The sequence below is a fragment of the Chiloscyllium plagiosum genome, chromosome 22, assembly GCF_004010195.1.
Source record: "Chiloscyllium plagiosum isolate BGI_BamShark_2017 chromosome 22, ASM401019v2, whole genome shotgun sequence".
In the NCBI taxonomy this organism is placed as follows: domain Eukaryota; kingdom Metazoa; phylum Chordata; class Chondrichthyes; order Orectolobiformes; family Hemiscylliidae; genus Chiloscyllium; species Chiloscyllium plagiosum.
The window spans coordinates 35,967,228-35,983,962 of NC_057731.1; the positions used below are offsets into that span (position 1 = coordinate 35,967,228).

Consider the following 16,735-nt stretch of genomic DNA (forward strand, 5'->3'; position numbering starts at 1 on the left):
CCCATTCAATAATCAGTTCTTCACTGAGTTCCATGGGTCAGAGTTAAACAGCAATGCAATTTTACAACTCTTATTCTGGTTTTCAATTTCCACCACAGCCTTCACTTTCCTTATGTCTGGAATATCCTCCTGCATATGTTAAAGCTCTAAAACCCTCTCAAATATTGCACTACTCCAATTCTGGCTTCTTGGGCAAAAACACTTTTAAACTGCTCTACAATTAGTAACTATACTTTTAACTATCCAAGCCTTAAGCTCTGCAATATTCTTTACTACTGATGGTTCAGATCACTAAACAACTGAAGTCATAGGTTAAAAATCACAAATTTCAAGAACACCCTAAGGACTTTAAACTGAATCGTCCTTTCATCTTTCCACGTACTAAACACTACCGCTCTTTTTTTCAAAATGGGTGTGTATGTTATTGCACACTTGACAGTGCATCATTACTCTTCGTAAGAGACAGCAGATAATAAAATTTCCCTTTCACTCAAGAAAACCTTGTAATCAACTCCTTGCTGCTACAGTGGAAAACTGCATTTTAACTACTGAGGGATTGAGCCTGCAGTAAAAAGAACAAATCTTTGTTATGGTTAATCAAGAGATTGAAAAGAGGAGAGTGACTTTATCCTTCCTCATCTCGGTCAAAATACTGTGTTAAAGGTTCAGTTTAAATACAAAATGTCATCTAGTACCACTCGACAGAAATGAATGATCTACCTCCATTGCAGTGTCAAGTGCGTGCTGTAATGTCAGATAGGAATCTTTCAATTGAGATTTTAAAAACAAAGCTACGTCTTCCTTGTCAAGTCAATGTCAAAGAATCCATGACACTACTCAGTTACAGCCAATAATTAATGCTCAGTTAACTTCACAATGATTATCTGGTCTTTACCACAGGGCCGGTTGTAGAAGCTTGCTACGTATACAAAATGACTGGCGTAGATCCCATATTGTCACAGTGACTACATAGTTCAAAAGTATTTTGTTGGCTGTATATTGCCAAGACACCCAGTAATCCAAGGCATTAAGGAATGCTAGCTTTTCTTTGTCTATAGTTCTAATACCAGAAAATATTGTCTGTCTGAGTTTCCATAGTACTTAGTAGAAAACAGAAGTTTAAACATGAGATTGTCATCACTAAAATGTGACTTTTAACATTTTAATGTAAGGTGTGGTTTTAAAAGATCATTGTGCAATTCTAAAAATACCTCACGATATGGACTGCACAGTGTCACCAGTGATGCAGAATGAACAACATCACCTGAAGGTGGGGAAACAGTTGAATATCTTATTCAGAAAGGTAGAAATTTCTGTCTTCTATGGTATTAGGCTTTTCCAAATATTGAAATAAAACATATTTCCTAAATATTGATACCTTTATGCAATCTGATAACTCTTCTTCAAACACCTTTTCAGGAAAAGTCAATTAAAATATGGTTAATTTTCACAATATAAAGCAAAAGGTTCCAGAGCCATTAAAAAACACACTAGTCACTGACAGGAACCCTTTGCCTGCTAAACCACAGAAATGTACAAAAAGATACAATGATGTACATACATATTTGCTGATCTTTACAAACAAAAAAAACCTAACGATTCTCAAGTGACACACAAAAAACCAACTATTTCAGTCTCTGAATAGAAGGTTTAGAAACTAAGTATGAGAAAAAAAGTTCAAAGGACCAGTAGAAATTGTGCACGTACAAAGGATTGGATAGCAATTCAAGCAACATTAAGTACAAAGTACAATGGAAGCTATAATTTTATTTCCCACATTAGTGGGAAGTCACAATGCAAACTTTTTTCCACCTCTAAAATGATTTTTTGACATCCTTACGTAAAGGTTAGATTCAAATTTCTGTCCTTTATCTTAAAGATGTAACTCTTTCCTTCCTCAAAAACCCCAAGAATGTACCATTATCTTTAAGGACACCCCTCGACCTTCCAAGCTGATGTCCATTACGCCACCTAAAATGTCTTGGAAAGTCTGACAACTTGTCAAATGATGCATGCATTTCTCCAAAATCCCATCTACCAGTCTTAGATACCAAAATATCATGAGCATAAAACCAGCATTTTGTGTTTCATAAAATTATAATGGTAGTCGTTGGGTGTCTGCTAAATAGGCTGCACAATCTTCATGACATTGAGACTAGAGTCTTAAATGTATGACAATCAGCATATTTAGTACTTAAAAAGGTAATTAATTGTGGAAATCATATGAAAGACAACAGAAGCACATGTATTAATACACTCATTGACTTTCCTGTACTGCATGGTCTGGAAAGTGGCTTGGAAAAAAAATGAACAGTTAAATCATTTTGAAGTTCAAATAGTGCTACACAATCCAAGAATCGTGATCCCTGTGTTGTAACAATGAAGCTCACGGGAAAGCAAATGAGAGATAACAATTATCAAATAAGCTAATACCTGAATATCTGGATAATAGAACTGTGTTCACTGGTTGAACCATGACATCAACTGACAACCTGCATTCCTTCAATCCAGCCATTTGAATTTAGGTGACATTAAACAACAAGTCAAAAATATTAGCACTAACCATAGCAAAGTTGCATGGTTAGCAGTGTAAATGGATGTGCCACCAATAAAGAGTTATTGCAATATTATATATTTAATCAAACAACAACTTGCATTTACGCTGCTTTTTAACACAATAAAACACACCAAAGAGCTTCTTAGGAGGGTTACAGGCAAACCTTGACACGTAAACACATACATTCATGATCAAAAGCTTAGTCAGGAAGTAGCTTCTAAGATGCTAGAATGGAAAAAGAGAGGGTAGAGGTTAAGAAAATCCAAAGATTAGGGCCTAGCCAGATGATGGCACATCTGCCAATGGACTGATTAAAATGAAGGATGGCAAGAACAAAATAACAAAGAACAGGACAGCACAGGAATAGCACCTTCGGCCCGGCAACCCCGGCCCAGACACATGACATCTTTTTAAACCAAAAATCTCTGGTCTCTATGCAGTCCGTATCTCTCCATTTCCTGCCTCTAAGTATGCCTGAATGCCTCTTAAACATTGGTAGTATATCTGCTTCTACCACTTCCTCTAGCAACACATTCCAGGCACTTACCACCTTATGCATTAAAATAAAACTTTAAGCTTCCTCACTTCTACCTTAACCTCACATCCTCTTGTAATTGACATCTCTACCCAGGGGAAAAAGGCCCTGAATATCTATTCTATCCATGCCTCTCAATTTTGTCAACTTCTATCAAGTTGTTGCTCAGCCTCTGAAATTCAAGTGAAAACAAACAAAGTTTGTCCAGTGTCTACTCATAGGTAATACATAGATAGAATATAGAACAGTGCAGTACAGAGCCTTTAGCCCTTGATGTTGCGCTGACCTGTAAAACCAATCTGAAGTCTATCTACCAACACTTTTCCATTATTATCCACATATTTATCCAATGACCATTTAAATCTGCTTAAAGTTGGCAAATCTACTATTGTTGCAGGCAGGGCATTCTCTGCCCTTACTACTCTCTGCGTCAAGAACCTACCTCTGACATCTATCCTATACCCATCACCCTTCAATTTTAAACCACGCCCCCTCGTGCTCGCCATCACCAGAGGAAAAAGGCTCTCACTGTCCATCCTATCTCACCCTCTGATCATCTTGTAGGTTTCTATTAAATCGCCTGTTAACCTTCTTCTCTAACAAAAGTAGCTTCACGCCTCTCAGCCTTTCCTCCATACCAGGCAACATCCTAGCAAATTTCCTCTGAACTCTTTCTAATCCTTCCACGTCCTTCCTATAAATGCAGCAACCAGAACTGTACGCAATACTCAAAGTGTGGCCGCATCAGAGATTTGTACAGCTGCAACATGACCTTGTGGCTCCAAATCTTAATCCCTCTAGCAATAAAAGCTAACACACTGTACACTGCATACGTATCCTATCAACCTGGGTGACAACTTTCAGGGATTTGTGTATGTGGACACTGGAGATCTCTCTGCTCATTCACACTACCAAGAATCTTACCATTAGCCCAGTACTCTGCATTCATGTTATTCCTTCCGAAGTGAATCACCTCACTTTTTCCACATTAAACTCCATCTGCCACCTCTCAGCCCAGCTCTGCAGCTGGTCTATGTCCCGCTGTGACGTGCAACATCCTTTCCCACTTTCCACAACTACACAAACTTGAGTGTCATTTGCAAATTTACTAACTCATCCTTCTACGCCCTCATCCAGGTCATTTATAAAATTGACAAACAGCACTGGCTCCAAAACAGATCCTGACAGTAACTCGTAACTGAACTCCAAGATGAACATTTCCCATCAACCACCACCCTCTGTCTTCTTTCAGCTAACCAAATTCTGATCCAAACCGCTAAATCACCCTCAATCCCATGCCTCCATATTTTCTGCAATAGCCTACCGTGAGGAACCTTATCAAACACTTTACTGAAATCCATGTCAACCGGTTTACCCTCATCTACCAGTTTGGTCACCATCTCAAAAGAACTCAATAAAAAGGTTTGTGAGGCATGACCTACCCTTCGCAAAGCCGTGCTGACTATCTCTAATCAAAATGATTCCTTTCTAGATGATTATAAATCCTCTCTCTTATAATCCTTTAACCATAACTGAAGTAAGGCTCACTGGTCTATCGTTACCAGGGTTGTCTCTATTCCCCTTCTTAAACAAGGGAACATTTGCTACCCTCCAGTTTTCTGGCACTATTCTTGTACATAATGAAGACAAAAAGATCGAAGCCAAAGGCTCTACAATCTCCTCCCTGGCTTCGCCAGAGTATCCTCGGATAAATCTGGCACAGTGGCTCAGTGGTTGGCATTACTGCCTCACAGCACCAGGGACCCGGGTTCAATTCCCACCTTGGGCAACTGTCAGTGTGGAGTTTGCACATTCTCCCCGTGTCTGTGTGGGTTTCCTCCGGGTGCTCTGGTTTACTCCCACAGTCCAAAGATGTGCAGGTTAGGTGAATTGGCTATGCTAAATTGCCCATAGTGTTAGGTGCATTAGTTCGGGGAATGGGTCTGGGTGGATTACTCTTCGGAGGGTCGGTGTGGACTTGTTGGGCCCGTTTCCACACTGTAGGGAATCTAATCTAATCTAAACATCCCATCCAGCTCAGGGAACTTATTTATTTTCACAGTTTTCAGAATTTCTAACATCTCCTCCTGATAAAACTCCATCCGGTCTAGTTTAATAGCCTGTATCTCAGATTTCTCCTTGACAACATTGTCTTTTTTCTGTGTGAACTCGGACAAAAAATATTCATTCAGTGACTCTCCTATCCCTTTGGACTCCATGCATAACTTACCACGACTGTGCTGGACAGGCCCTAACTTTACTGTAGACATTCTTTGATTTCTGACATAGCTTAAAAGCTTTAGGGTTTTCCTTGATCCTATCTGCTGAAGACTTCTCATGTCCCCTCCTGGTTCTTCTTAGCTCTCTATATAGGTCCTTCCTGGCTAACCGGTCACACACAAGCACGCTGACAGAGCCTTTACATAATACCTTCCAAATGAGCTAACATCCTGGTAAATCTTTTCTGTACCCTCTTGATTGTCACCACATCCTTCTGACAACACAACCACAAGAACCTCATAATATTCCAAATGTAGCCTCACTAAAAGTCTATACAGCTGCACATTACTTGCCAACTTTATACTCAATGCACAGACTGAAGGCAAGCATGCCATACACCTTCCTGACTACCTTATGCACTTGTGCTCCCACTTTCAGGGAACTGTGGACCTGGATCCCACTACATGTTAATGCTTCTAAGGGTGCTGCCACTTTTCTGCCCAAGTCTCCAACCTTTCTATATCCTGCTGTACCGTATGGAAATCCCCCTTACTATCCATAACTCTCTCAATCTTTATTTTGTCTGCAAACTTACGAATCAGGTCGCCTAAATTCTCCTCCAAAATCATTTATATACTTGTCACACAGCTTGTCCTTTTTTTTTCCTAAAAGCTGTTCCTTGGCTCAAGGATTCTCTGTCCTTGATGTTTTTCAGAGGGTAATAAACCAGGCCGGGCTCCAATCAGTCTGGCTTGGTACAAAGATGAAAAGGATTTTGAAGTCTTTTGTTAATATGTAAACAGATGAAACTTCAGGCCAAAGTGGTCATGTTTTAAACGTGACCTGTCGAATGAAATGGGGAGTGGTCAGCTCTCTAGCTGAGCAGTTTAGTTGAGTCCAGAACTGGATGGGAGTTCAACAGTGAGCTATGTGGAAACTCTCTCTCCTAACTTCAACCTGTAAGCATGTGTTCCATTTATACTAGTTTTGAAAGCGAGTTTACTTATTGGGACTGTTGTGTATATTCAGAACAGCATACTTCAGTCTAGTTTTGGATAGATTGAGTTCTGTACGGGTTCTTTATAGTATAGTTTTGTGAATGCTTTGTCTGTTTTAAACCTGGCAGTCAACCTCGCTAACTCACTCCAGTTAATTTTCACTGTACATTTACTGAAGCAAATTGCAAAGTTATGGTCCGGGCTGCCTGCTTAAGAACATTGAGTGGTTTGGCCTAGTCCATAACATAGCAAACACCAGGGGTCCTAGCACTGATCCTTACACTGGTCACAGATCTCCAATCTGTGAAAGATTAACCCCGCCAGTCTGTCTTCTATGACCAAATCAATTCCGCAACCATCTTACCAAGAGGCCAGTATGAGGGAAGCATAGCCAGCAGAAGGTTATCAGGTTGAAAGAGATTACCAAGAAAGAAGGGGCCAAGGCTGTTGAAATATTTGAAAACAAGATGAGGATTTGCAAATTGAGATGGTTGGGAACTAAAGAAGGACAGTGAGCATAGGTAAATCAAACTTGGTGAAAGTTAAAACAATGGGTGGAATCTCTGAATGACCTCAGGTCCAGTGGGGGTAACATGACTGGCCATCCCAGAGGGCATTCAAACAGTTTGGAGGCAAAAGGCTTGAATTAAGCTCTGAGGTAATAGCAGGATCAGACAATACAAACTGTCAATCTTAGTGGCTCTAACTACATATGTTCCCAAGTTCACTTTGGGCTCAAAAATGGCACCAAGGCTATAAACAGACTTATTCAGCAGTAGAAAGGCTGGTAGGGAGAGGAATAGAACCTAAAACGTATTACCATCTCTAACTATTTTGCCCACCACCTTCTCAAAGAAACCACAGAATAAGAATTTGTGATAACTTTCAAGTTATCACACTATCTCAGACATCCATGCAATTTGTTTAATTTACCTGCACTAATATCTTTTATAGATCAATGTCAAACAATGTTTGATAATGCTCATGTGAAGCATTTTACCATTTGAAAATACCATACAAATGTTAGTTGGTGTTGAGGTTTTGGGAATTCCTGGGATTCCAGAGTGTGATAGTCAGTTAGTTTGAGAACAACAATAGCAAAATCACCTCCATACAGACAAATCATTATTTAAAATTTGTTCATGGATTCTGCACATTGCTGGTTAACAAATATTTATTCCCATCACTAATTTCCATGGGGACCAGTCAAGAAACTACATGGCCATGGGTCTGGAATCACAAGTAGGCCAGACCAAGCAAGGATGAAAGAGTTCCTTCTCTACAGCACATCAGTGAACCAAATGAGATTTTACAGTATTCTGCAATAATAGTTACATGGTTGCAATGAGGCCAGCTTTTAAAACAAGCTGTAAAAGAAAATTGCTACCTGCCATGTTGAGATTTGAATCCACCTCCCATAGAAATTAGCCTGGAGTTCCAGATTACAAATCAAATGACGTTAACACTCTGCCACTGTGTCCTCTTGCTGTGAACTCTGTAGCTGCTAAAATAATTTATTTTATGACAGTGTAAGCTTTTACTGGATTACTCCTCAATATAATTCTTCATCTTCAGAAACATCAGCCAGTCTTTTTACTTTGTTTCTGAAACTTTTTCACTGAAGATATTGAAGAGAATGTAAATTTAAGAGTTTCCTATAATACTTTAAGTTATCAACTGAGGTTTGCTGAGATTTTTGCTTAAAAATTGCGTTCTTTCCAATGAGAATATCATAACTTCGTCACTCAACCAGTCCAATTCCTCAGGAGCACATGAACAGAAATCTGCTTCTATCAGGCAATGACAGTGCTCTGGTCACTCCACTTCCCCAATTGCTTTCAACACAAACCCATCTCAGTACCTGAATAATCGATGCTCCAGTCAATTCACTTCCCCAGGAATTTCCCAATGGGCCAGAAATAAACCAATCACTGACATGTCAGCAGTATAAAAATGACTTCCACTAAGAGGCTCTTGTTTGGAAATTGTTCATTTGACTTAAATTTGCTTTAACTCTTTTTCCATCTGAGACACAATGATTTCATGCAATCTTTGAAACTCTTGCCACAATCTGAGATCTCATGAAGCCAGGCTGAGAATCCTTGCGTTAAAATACCTTAATTGATCACAAACAACGCCTGACTCCAATAGAATAAATGTTTCCTGTCTAAATGTCATTTGCATAAACAGCTGCAACACAGAAGGCAGCCGTTTGGTTGGTTAACTCCTGCGGACAGTTTGCAAAGATATTAGTCATGATTTGGGGATGCCGGTGTTGGACTGGGGTGTACAAAGTTAAAAATCACACAACACCAGGTTATAGTCCAACAGGTTTAATTGGAAGCACACTAGCTTTCGGAGCGCCGCTCCTTCATCAGGTGATAGTGGAGGACACAATTCTAAGGCACAGAATTTATAGCAAAAATTTTCAGTTACATCACACTGTAAATTTTTGCTATAAATTCTGTGCCTTAGAATTGTGTCCTCCACTATCACCTGATGAAGGAGAGCGCTCCAAAAGCTAGTGTGCTTCCAATTAAACCTGTTGGACTATAACCTGGTGTTGTGTGATTTTTAACTTTACAAAGACACTGACTCACATAATTCCACTCCCCCAATTTTCTCCAATGCCTAGCATGTTTGCTTGGTGTTTCACCAATTATTTTCTGACAACCATAATTGAATCTGCCTCTGTTGTATTCTTAGATAATATTTTCCACACCCTAACTATCACCACAGATTTTATGTCACTGTTGGTTGTTTGCCAGCCATCTTAAATTAATGTCATCTGATTCACAGCCCTTCTTCTATTGGGAACTGTTTCTCAAGCTATTCTGTTGAGTCATCTTAAGATTTTGACTACTATCAAATCTCTTCTTAACCTTTACATCAAGGAGAAAAACTCCAGTATCTCAACGTATTCCTACAGTTAAAATCCACTGTTCCAAGAACCACTTGAGTAAATAGTATTTGGCTACAGAAACTGTCACATCGTTTCTGAAGAGTGGTACCCAGAACTGGCGACTATTCTCCAAATGAGTGAAAAGTAGTGACTTGCACAGGTTTACAACACATCCTTGCTTTTGTATTGTCAGTTTAAGTTCCCAGTTAAGCTACCTTCAACTTGCCTTTCTACTTTAAAATAGTGCATACTAACCACCAAACCCATGTCTTTCATGCCTTTAGAATGGTGCCCTTCATTTATGTTGCCTCTCTTTATTTTTTCTTACAAAATATATCACTTCACACTTCTTTGCATTAAAATTTTTCTGTAAGTGGCATATAACCATATGGTTAAACTCCTTTATACCTTATACCAACATTGAATTTCTATTAATTATCCTGTTGTCTTTTATCAATTATTACTGTTCCATTGGCAAAGCACTGCACTGTCACTGACTATATGCTTGAACATGTGTGCAACATTCTACTGTTCTCCACAAAAATCAATAACAAATGGGCAACATACCTGTACAGTTTATGTTAAAAAATACAATAGTCATCACAATTTTTAGGTTGTAATTTAAAGTTCATGGTTACAGTTAACATTTATATTAAAAAGGTGCCCAATAACCTGCATAGGTTTGGTGCATGCTAGTGAGCCAAATTATAGGTGGATCAGGAACTGTTAATTGCATTTGAGCTGAGAATTCACTCCAACCAATTTTCTGCTTGCTTAACAGTTCTGCAAATTTTACAACTTTACACCATGTTAGCTTCTTTTGTCACTGGTATTCAGCAATGATACAATATGATGTGGGGTGTAACAATGTCAGTCTTTCAGATGAACCAGAAAGTAACTTCCAAATAATATAATAGGATATCTGCTAGCACTACAAAGCAAGCTTAAGTTTAACTTACTTTTAAAGAGAACAAACAACTATTTGTTATGGGACTAGAAAGAGAAGAAAACAAAGATTAACATTACATGCCAGTTTATTGTTTCACCAACCTTGCAATGCCGTTTGCCTTGATCAATTATCTGACAACTACGTTTTGTAACTACATTTTTAAAAAAGAAAGAATATACAATTACACAATTGATATCCAAGGCTTCTGTCCGCCAGAGTTCAAAAACATTATTTTTGGGAGAGAGGTTCAGCTCAACAGAAAATATCATTGTTCCAAGCCAGAGACTGAAATATCAAGAAAACGTCATGGTTTCGCCAAGCTGGGAAGTTAATTTGCAGATGTTTCGTCCCCTGTCCAGGTGACATCTCCAGTGCTTTGGAGCCACCACTATACTGTGTCTTCTGGAATTTTTGTGGTTCCGTTTCTGCTGCTTCCAGCAGTCAGTTCCAGTTGTGTTGTTGTTGTGGCTGGTAGATTGGGTCTTGGTCTATGTTTGTTGATAGAATCAGTGGATAAGTGTCATGCTTCTAGGAATTCTCTGGCTGTCCTCTGTTGAGCTTGTCCTATGATCGTTGTGTTGTACCAGTCAAATTTGTGGTCCGTCATCTGTGTGTATGGCTAGTAAATGGTGATAACGCACTGCAGCACTCCAGACCTACAAAAGGGAAGAGGAACACCCCTAGAGTCTTCACCAAGAACAGATATCCCTGCAACTTCATCCACAGATGCCTAAGAGACAAACAATGTGACGAAGACATGCCATGACCTCACTCACTAGCTACGCTGCCTTACATTAAAAGTGTCTCGGAGTTGACAGCCAGACATATCCGGCCACTGGGATTCATGACAGCTCAAACTGACAGCCATGCTCAGACAGCAACTCACCACGACAAAAGACCCGATACCCATTGTGTGCAAGACTAACGTAATTTACGGGATTCCATGCAAAGATTGCACAAAACACTATATAAGACAAAGAGGCAGACAACTCACAATCCGCAATCACAAACACCAACTAGCCACTGAACGCAACGACCAGCTGTCCCTTGTAGCCGTACACACATGACAAGGAGCATAAATTCGACTGGGACAACACAATGATCAATCACAGGACAAGCAAAACAGAGGACAACCAGAGAATTCCTAGAAGCATGGCATTCAGACGGATTCAATCAACAATCACATAGACCTAAATCCAATATACTGACCATTACAACGAACAACCGGAAGCATCAGAAACTGAACCAAATAAATTCCAGAAGACAGTACAGCAGCACTTCAAGCAGGCTCCAAAGCACCTAACATGTCACCTAAACAGGGGATGAAACATCTGCAAATCAACCTTCCAGCTCAGTGAATATCCCCACAGCCACAACAACCAATACCCAAGCTACAAGTCTTTACATCAAACTTGAACATCAAGAAAATGTTTGTCCCAAATAAAAGCAGCTGCCAATCTCCACAATATGTCAAGATTCTGATAGGTGCACCACTCATGCTAGAAGGTCATGTGTCCAAATCACACCCCAGAAAAATACGTATATAATCTACTCTGACATTTCTGTGAAGGGTTGATGAAATGCTGCACTGTCGGAGTTGCAGATTTCAAATGAGACATTAAACCAAGGAACCATCTGCTTGCTCAAGTGGACACAAAAAGTATCATGATACTTTCTGAAGAGAAGAGTGGAAGTTTTCCTGCCAACATCACCAAGAGTGATTGGTGATTTATTTTGTTTCTGTTTTAACAGATTTCGTGTGTATAAATTTGTTGCTGCATTGCAATTGAGACTACAGCATACACTCCCAGCAGTACACTAATTGACTTTTTTTTTTACAAACAATCATCTTAAAGGATTTGCCAAGGTTACTTTGTCTTTTCTTTGGAAAAAAAAGTTTAACTTTAGGGTATTTGAAGAACTCTTTTAGAGCAGTCATATATTCATGGTCCACTCTTCTGTTGTAAAAGTCATTAAACTCATTTTGGGGAACCCAATATATGGCAATCACATTCAATTTAAATTATGCAACAGATTTCAGAAAATCTATGATGACAAAAATTCAAACACATGAATAAAATTGTTTAAGCTATGATTACAACTGAGATTTTCCGGACGTGAAGCTTGCAGCTGTGGAGGAAAAAAAGAATCAGTACAGAACACTAAAATTAATCTGCTTCACTACTAAAAGGCATCTACAGCAACCAGTGGAAAACTATTTATTAGCTGCTTGTACTGCTTCCTCTGAACTAAGCCTCAATTAGCATCTCTCAGTATGGTGACATACCTTGCAACTACAGTTTCAACTCTTTCACATATTCGGAACACTAATTAAGTCAAAAAGAAAAAAGTCTCAATTCTCAGCAACTTGAACAACTAAAAGACATTCCCAAAACCATACAGAGCCAATAAAAAAAATTGACATACAAGAAACATAACCATCTATTCATAGCAAATTCACAGATAATTTGATTTCATTAATAATGATTTACACTACAATAAGCAGCTTCATTATAAAGACAATCTGAAATATAAAGATAATGAGATGGGAAAGGTCATAACATCTAATCCATTAAGTCCCAGAATACCAGTAATAATTTGCATCATAGGTACACAAAAGTTAACCTTTCCATACCAAACTCGACCAGTAGCTTTCAGACTTACAGGTGGAGAATTCTCTCTCATCTCCCACAAACCAATCCCTACAAACACGGATCCCAACATTAAATTTATACAACGACTCAAAAGGAACACCAACATTACTTTAGAATTCAACAACAGAAAATGCATTTGCATAAACCAGCAAATTAGAGAAAAATGCAAGCCTACTGTATAGATTGCATAAGAGACTCTGGAATACTCGGATCCAATCAGGGTTCAGGCTAGAAAAACTGCTCTCTTCAATGTGATAACAATCAGTTCTTGAAAAAGGATTTGCAGTCATGGATACAATATTCACTGTATCTGGTGAGAGCCTACAATCTGGTAGATTGTAAAATCTCCATTGTCCTGCCAAACCATAGGGCCGCTCTCTCATTAGAAAGTTAACTGCTGATTAAACCTTTGGGTCACCAGGCCTCAGGAGAGGGGAAAGAGATGGAAAAGGGAGGGACTTTCGCAGTAACCTCAGCTGTGTTCAACCTAAGCTGTTGGCATCATTCTGCATCACAAACCAGCTGTCCAGCCAAGTGAACAAATTGACCCCCATGTATATGACTCTATAATACTGGTCCATAAATGAAGTACACGGACCTTCATCTGTGCCCAACTGATTTCCCAAAGTAAATTAGTCCCATTTGCCTCATATCCCTCTAAACCATTCCTATTCATGTACCTGTCCAAATGTCTTTTAAGTATTGTACCTATACACACATCCACTGGCAGTTAGTTCCATATACGAACCACCCACCGCCTGAAAATGTTGCCCCTCAGGTCCTGTTTAAAATCTTTCCCCTCTCACCTTACAATTATTCCCACTAGTTTTGAACTTCCCCAAGCTATTGAGGTGGAAATTAAGAATAGAAATCCTGCTCAATTTATTTTGCTAATTCTATCACGGCCCTTTAACACCATTTATCTATTTTGTAAACAAAGGGGAAAGATTTTGAATACTTGTAGCACAAAGAAATAATGCTATCACTATATTAGTATACTATTACTATTCTGCCAAATAACTTTTTTTTCAGTGTATTAGGCTTTCGGATTTTCTAGTCAAAAAAGGCAGGACACAGTGCGTCTCCTGACATCCTGCGTGATCACATGTAAACGATAATGAAGTTGTTGATTAATTACAGTTATCATTCTATAGTCAGCAACACACTGAAATGTGACAAGGAAACTTCCAGTTACAGAATTTTTGGTCACAAATACATCCAAAGTCACCTGTTCCTATGCTGTCTTCACCACACATCTCAAATTACATATTATATCCCAAATTATTTAAGGTAATTTTCATTTGAATTAATCAATAACATCTGCTTCCACCATCTTTCAATAGCAAGCCTATTGTATAGATTGACAATGCTTGCTCAAAAAAAGTTTCCATTAATTTGTTTTGAACTGGACTCCCTCAAGCATAAGCTATTTCCATTGGTCTCAGTATCCTTGAAAATGAGAAACAGCACGTCATGTTCTACAGTATCCAGTTCCTTTAGAATCTGAAAAATCCTAAGCATGTCACCTCTTTTCTCGTGAAGGCATGACCAATTCACATAAATGAATTGCATAGAGGAGCAGTTATCAGGTCAATTATTCCAGTTCTTTTCTGTTTCCTCTCCACAGCAGTAATAGCACCAATAGTTAACAGTAGAAAATTCCCAATATTTTAACTCAACGGTTGTTTTTCAGTCATTTCCACTTATGATTTGCTGTTTGTCAAAGCTTTTTGCAAATGTATTATCCATCTGCAATGTCAGGTCTCTTAACGTTCCAGGCACTTTATTTTTATTGCTTGGTTTTTTTGGAACCACAATTGAAGCACTTCACATTTCATCTGCCACCTGTCGATTTTGCAAATATAGATTCATTCCAACTGTCTTATTCTGCTCAACTTTGGACTTCACCAACTTCATTGGCTGGACTTGCAGATGCTGTAGAATTATTGTTATTCCTACCTCCAGATGACCTATGAAGGTTTTTTTTAAATTCCCATGGGACAGCTAACCTTCTCCCAGACTGATAACTCCAGTACTACCAGCCTCTTCATTTTATGTATTTTCAGTACCAGCTTTTCCAGAGGAACTACATCAAGAGCCTTACTGAAATTCAAGCACACCATATGTAGCTGATCATCTATAACACTGAACAGTTCAGTTGCATTGACAAGTCTTACCTTCAAAAACCCATATTGGTTATAACATACATATGTTGGGATGCTCTATGATTTTATTTGTACTAAAGGTTTCCTATAATTTACTCACATGGATGGAACCCTAGGAGGCCTGTCATTTGCTGTTTCTTTAAAAAAAAATTGGCATTTGTTTTTAGCAGTCCTAAGAGATTTGTGACGGATTTTGCAAACAAACGGGCCCCCTGAATTTCCCATGTACAAATAGACAAGAACTTCGTTATGTAGTTTTGGGAAAAATGATAAGATTTATATCCTCATAACCAAACAGAGCTCTATTATTGCAGCAAACTGTAGGTTATTTCAATAGGAGTATTAAATAATCCTTGAGCTGAACTTTAGAACGATCCATCTTTCTTAATCATTCAAAATCCCATGAAATACAACGTTTGAATCACTCCTCACAAAATCGCAGGGAAGACACATTCTTCCAGTATCTACGATACTGTCATTTGCAGCATGAGGTGTAAGCTATTTTAGTTGCAACACGTATTGCAAGTTTTAGGGCAGGTCAACAGTAAAATCAGATTTAAATAACAATAAAGCAGATGTGACGAAATACGAATTATTTTATAATCCAGGTGCAGTGATTAAAGGATCATGTTTGCAGCATCTGACTGTCCAACAATGACAAATACAGATTCACTCCCCCTAAGTGGAGATGGTCCGGGGACGGGGGCGAGCAGGAAGAGACAAACAGATCTCGGTGTACGACAAGTACAGAGCCTGTGGGGGTAAACATAAACCACGGGAATGTTTGATGCTGCAGGAGAACGGCAGAGGGACAGCAGCCGCAATCATGGGCCTGGTGAACGGCCCAGGATACGGCGGGGAGGTGGGGAATACAAGGAGGCACGAGCTGCATCTTACCCGGTCTCCGCAGCAACCCTCAGCCCCGTGCGCTCCACACGCTGCCAGCGGCCCCCACATCGGCCCTGTTGTCGGTCCCTCGCAGGGGCATCATCGCCGAATCCTGGTCTGTCGGCAATCAGAGCAACTCCCGCTTTCAGTCTTAACCGAGCCTCGGCCCCGATTGGCTTCGCAAGAAACACAAACCGCAACGACCTTGCCCACCGTTTTCCCCACCCACTACCGCTCGCTGCTCTGCAGGCCTATCCCTCAGCCTCTGCCGCAACTCCAGCTCCAGGCCCGGCCTCTGACACGACAACAAATACGACGTAACCACGGCCGCGCCCCGCCCATCCTCCACTAACCAATCATTGCTCATGTATCCCAATCATCATCCGACCCGGCAACAGAACAGCCAATAGTGAATCAGTGACGTGCAGACGTATTTGCCCGCCCTCCGCCTGCCAGCTGATTGACTGGAATAGTAACAAGTACTTGCGAGGAAATCCTCGCACTTAGCGTGGGCAGATCCCTGAATGATTTAACTCGAGAAGAGGTGTCCCTGTTACTCGACTTGTTAATGATTCTTCGTCACTGTCATTCATTAATAATTTTAATAATGTGTTTATCTGTACACCTTATTGTTTAACGTAAGTCAAGATTTGCAAAGGAAAGTTTTTCAGCCAAACCTGTTAGTATCACGCCCTTGATCGCAAATTATATCTTTGCTGATTTGTTTTCACATTTTCAATAGGCTTATGTTATGTAATAAGTCTATTGTGTTCTTGAGTATATAGCCTTTGAACCTGAGAAGTACTGTGAAACAATAGATCACGTTTCACTTGTTAATGTGAGTTGACTTCTTGTGAAATGATTTCG

At 39.5% G+C, this 16,735-nt stretch overlaps 1 protein-coding gene across 5 annotated transcripts in view; it reads right to left on the reverse strand.

Annotated features, from left to right (window-relative positions):
- ccdc186 (coiled-coil domain-containing protein 186) overlaps positions 1–16,332 on the reverse strand; it is a 121,233-nt gene extending 104,901 nt beyond the window's left edge. For 3 of the 5 annotated variants that reach the window (XM_043712789.1, XM_043712787.1, XM_043712786.1), the window contains exon 1: positions 15,878–16,330. The gene's annotated coding sequence lies outside the window, so the exon portion shown is untranslated. Of the gene's footprint in view, positions 1–15,877 lie in introns of all 5 variants that reach the window. The other 2 variants (XM_043712785.1, XM_043712790.1) reach the window with 2 other exon arrangements.
- Between the last annotated feature and the right edge of the window lie 403 nt (positions 16,333–16,735).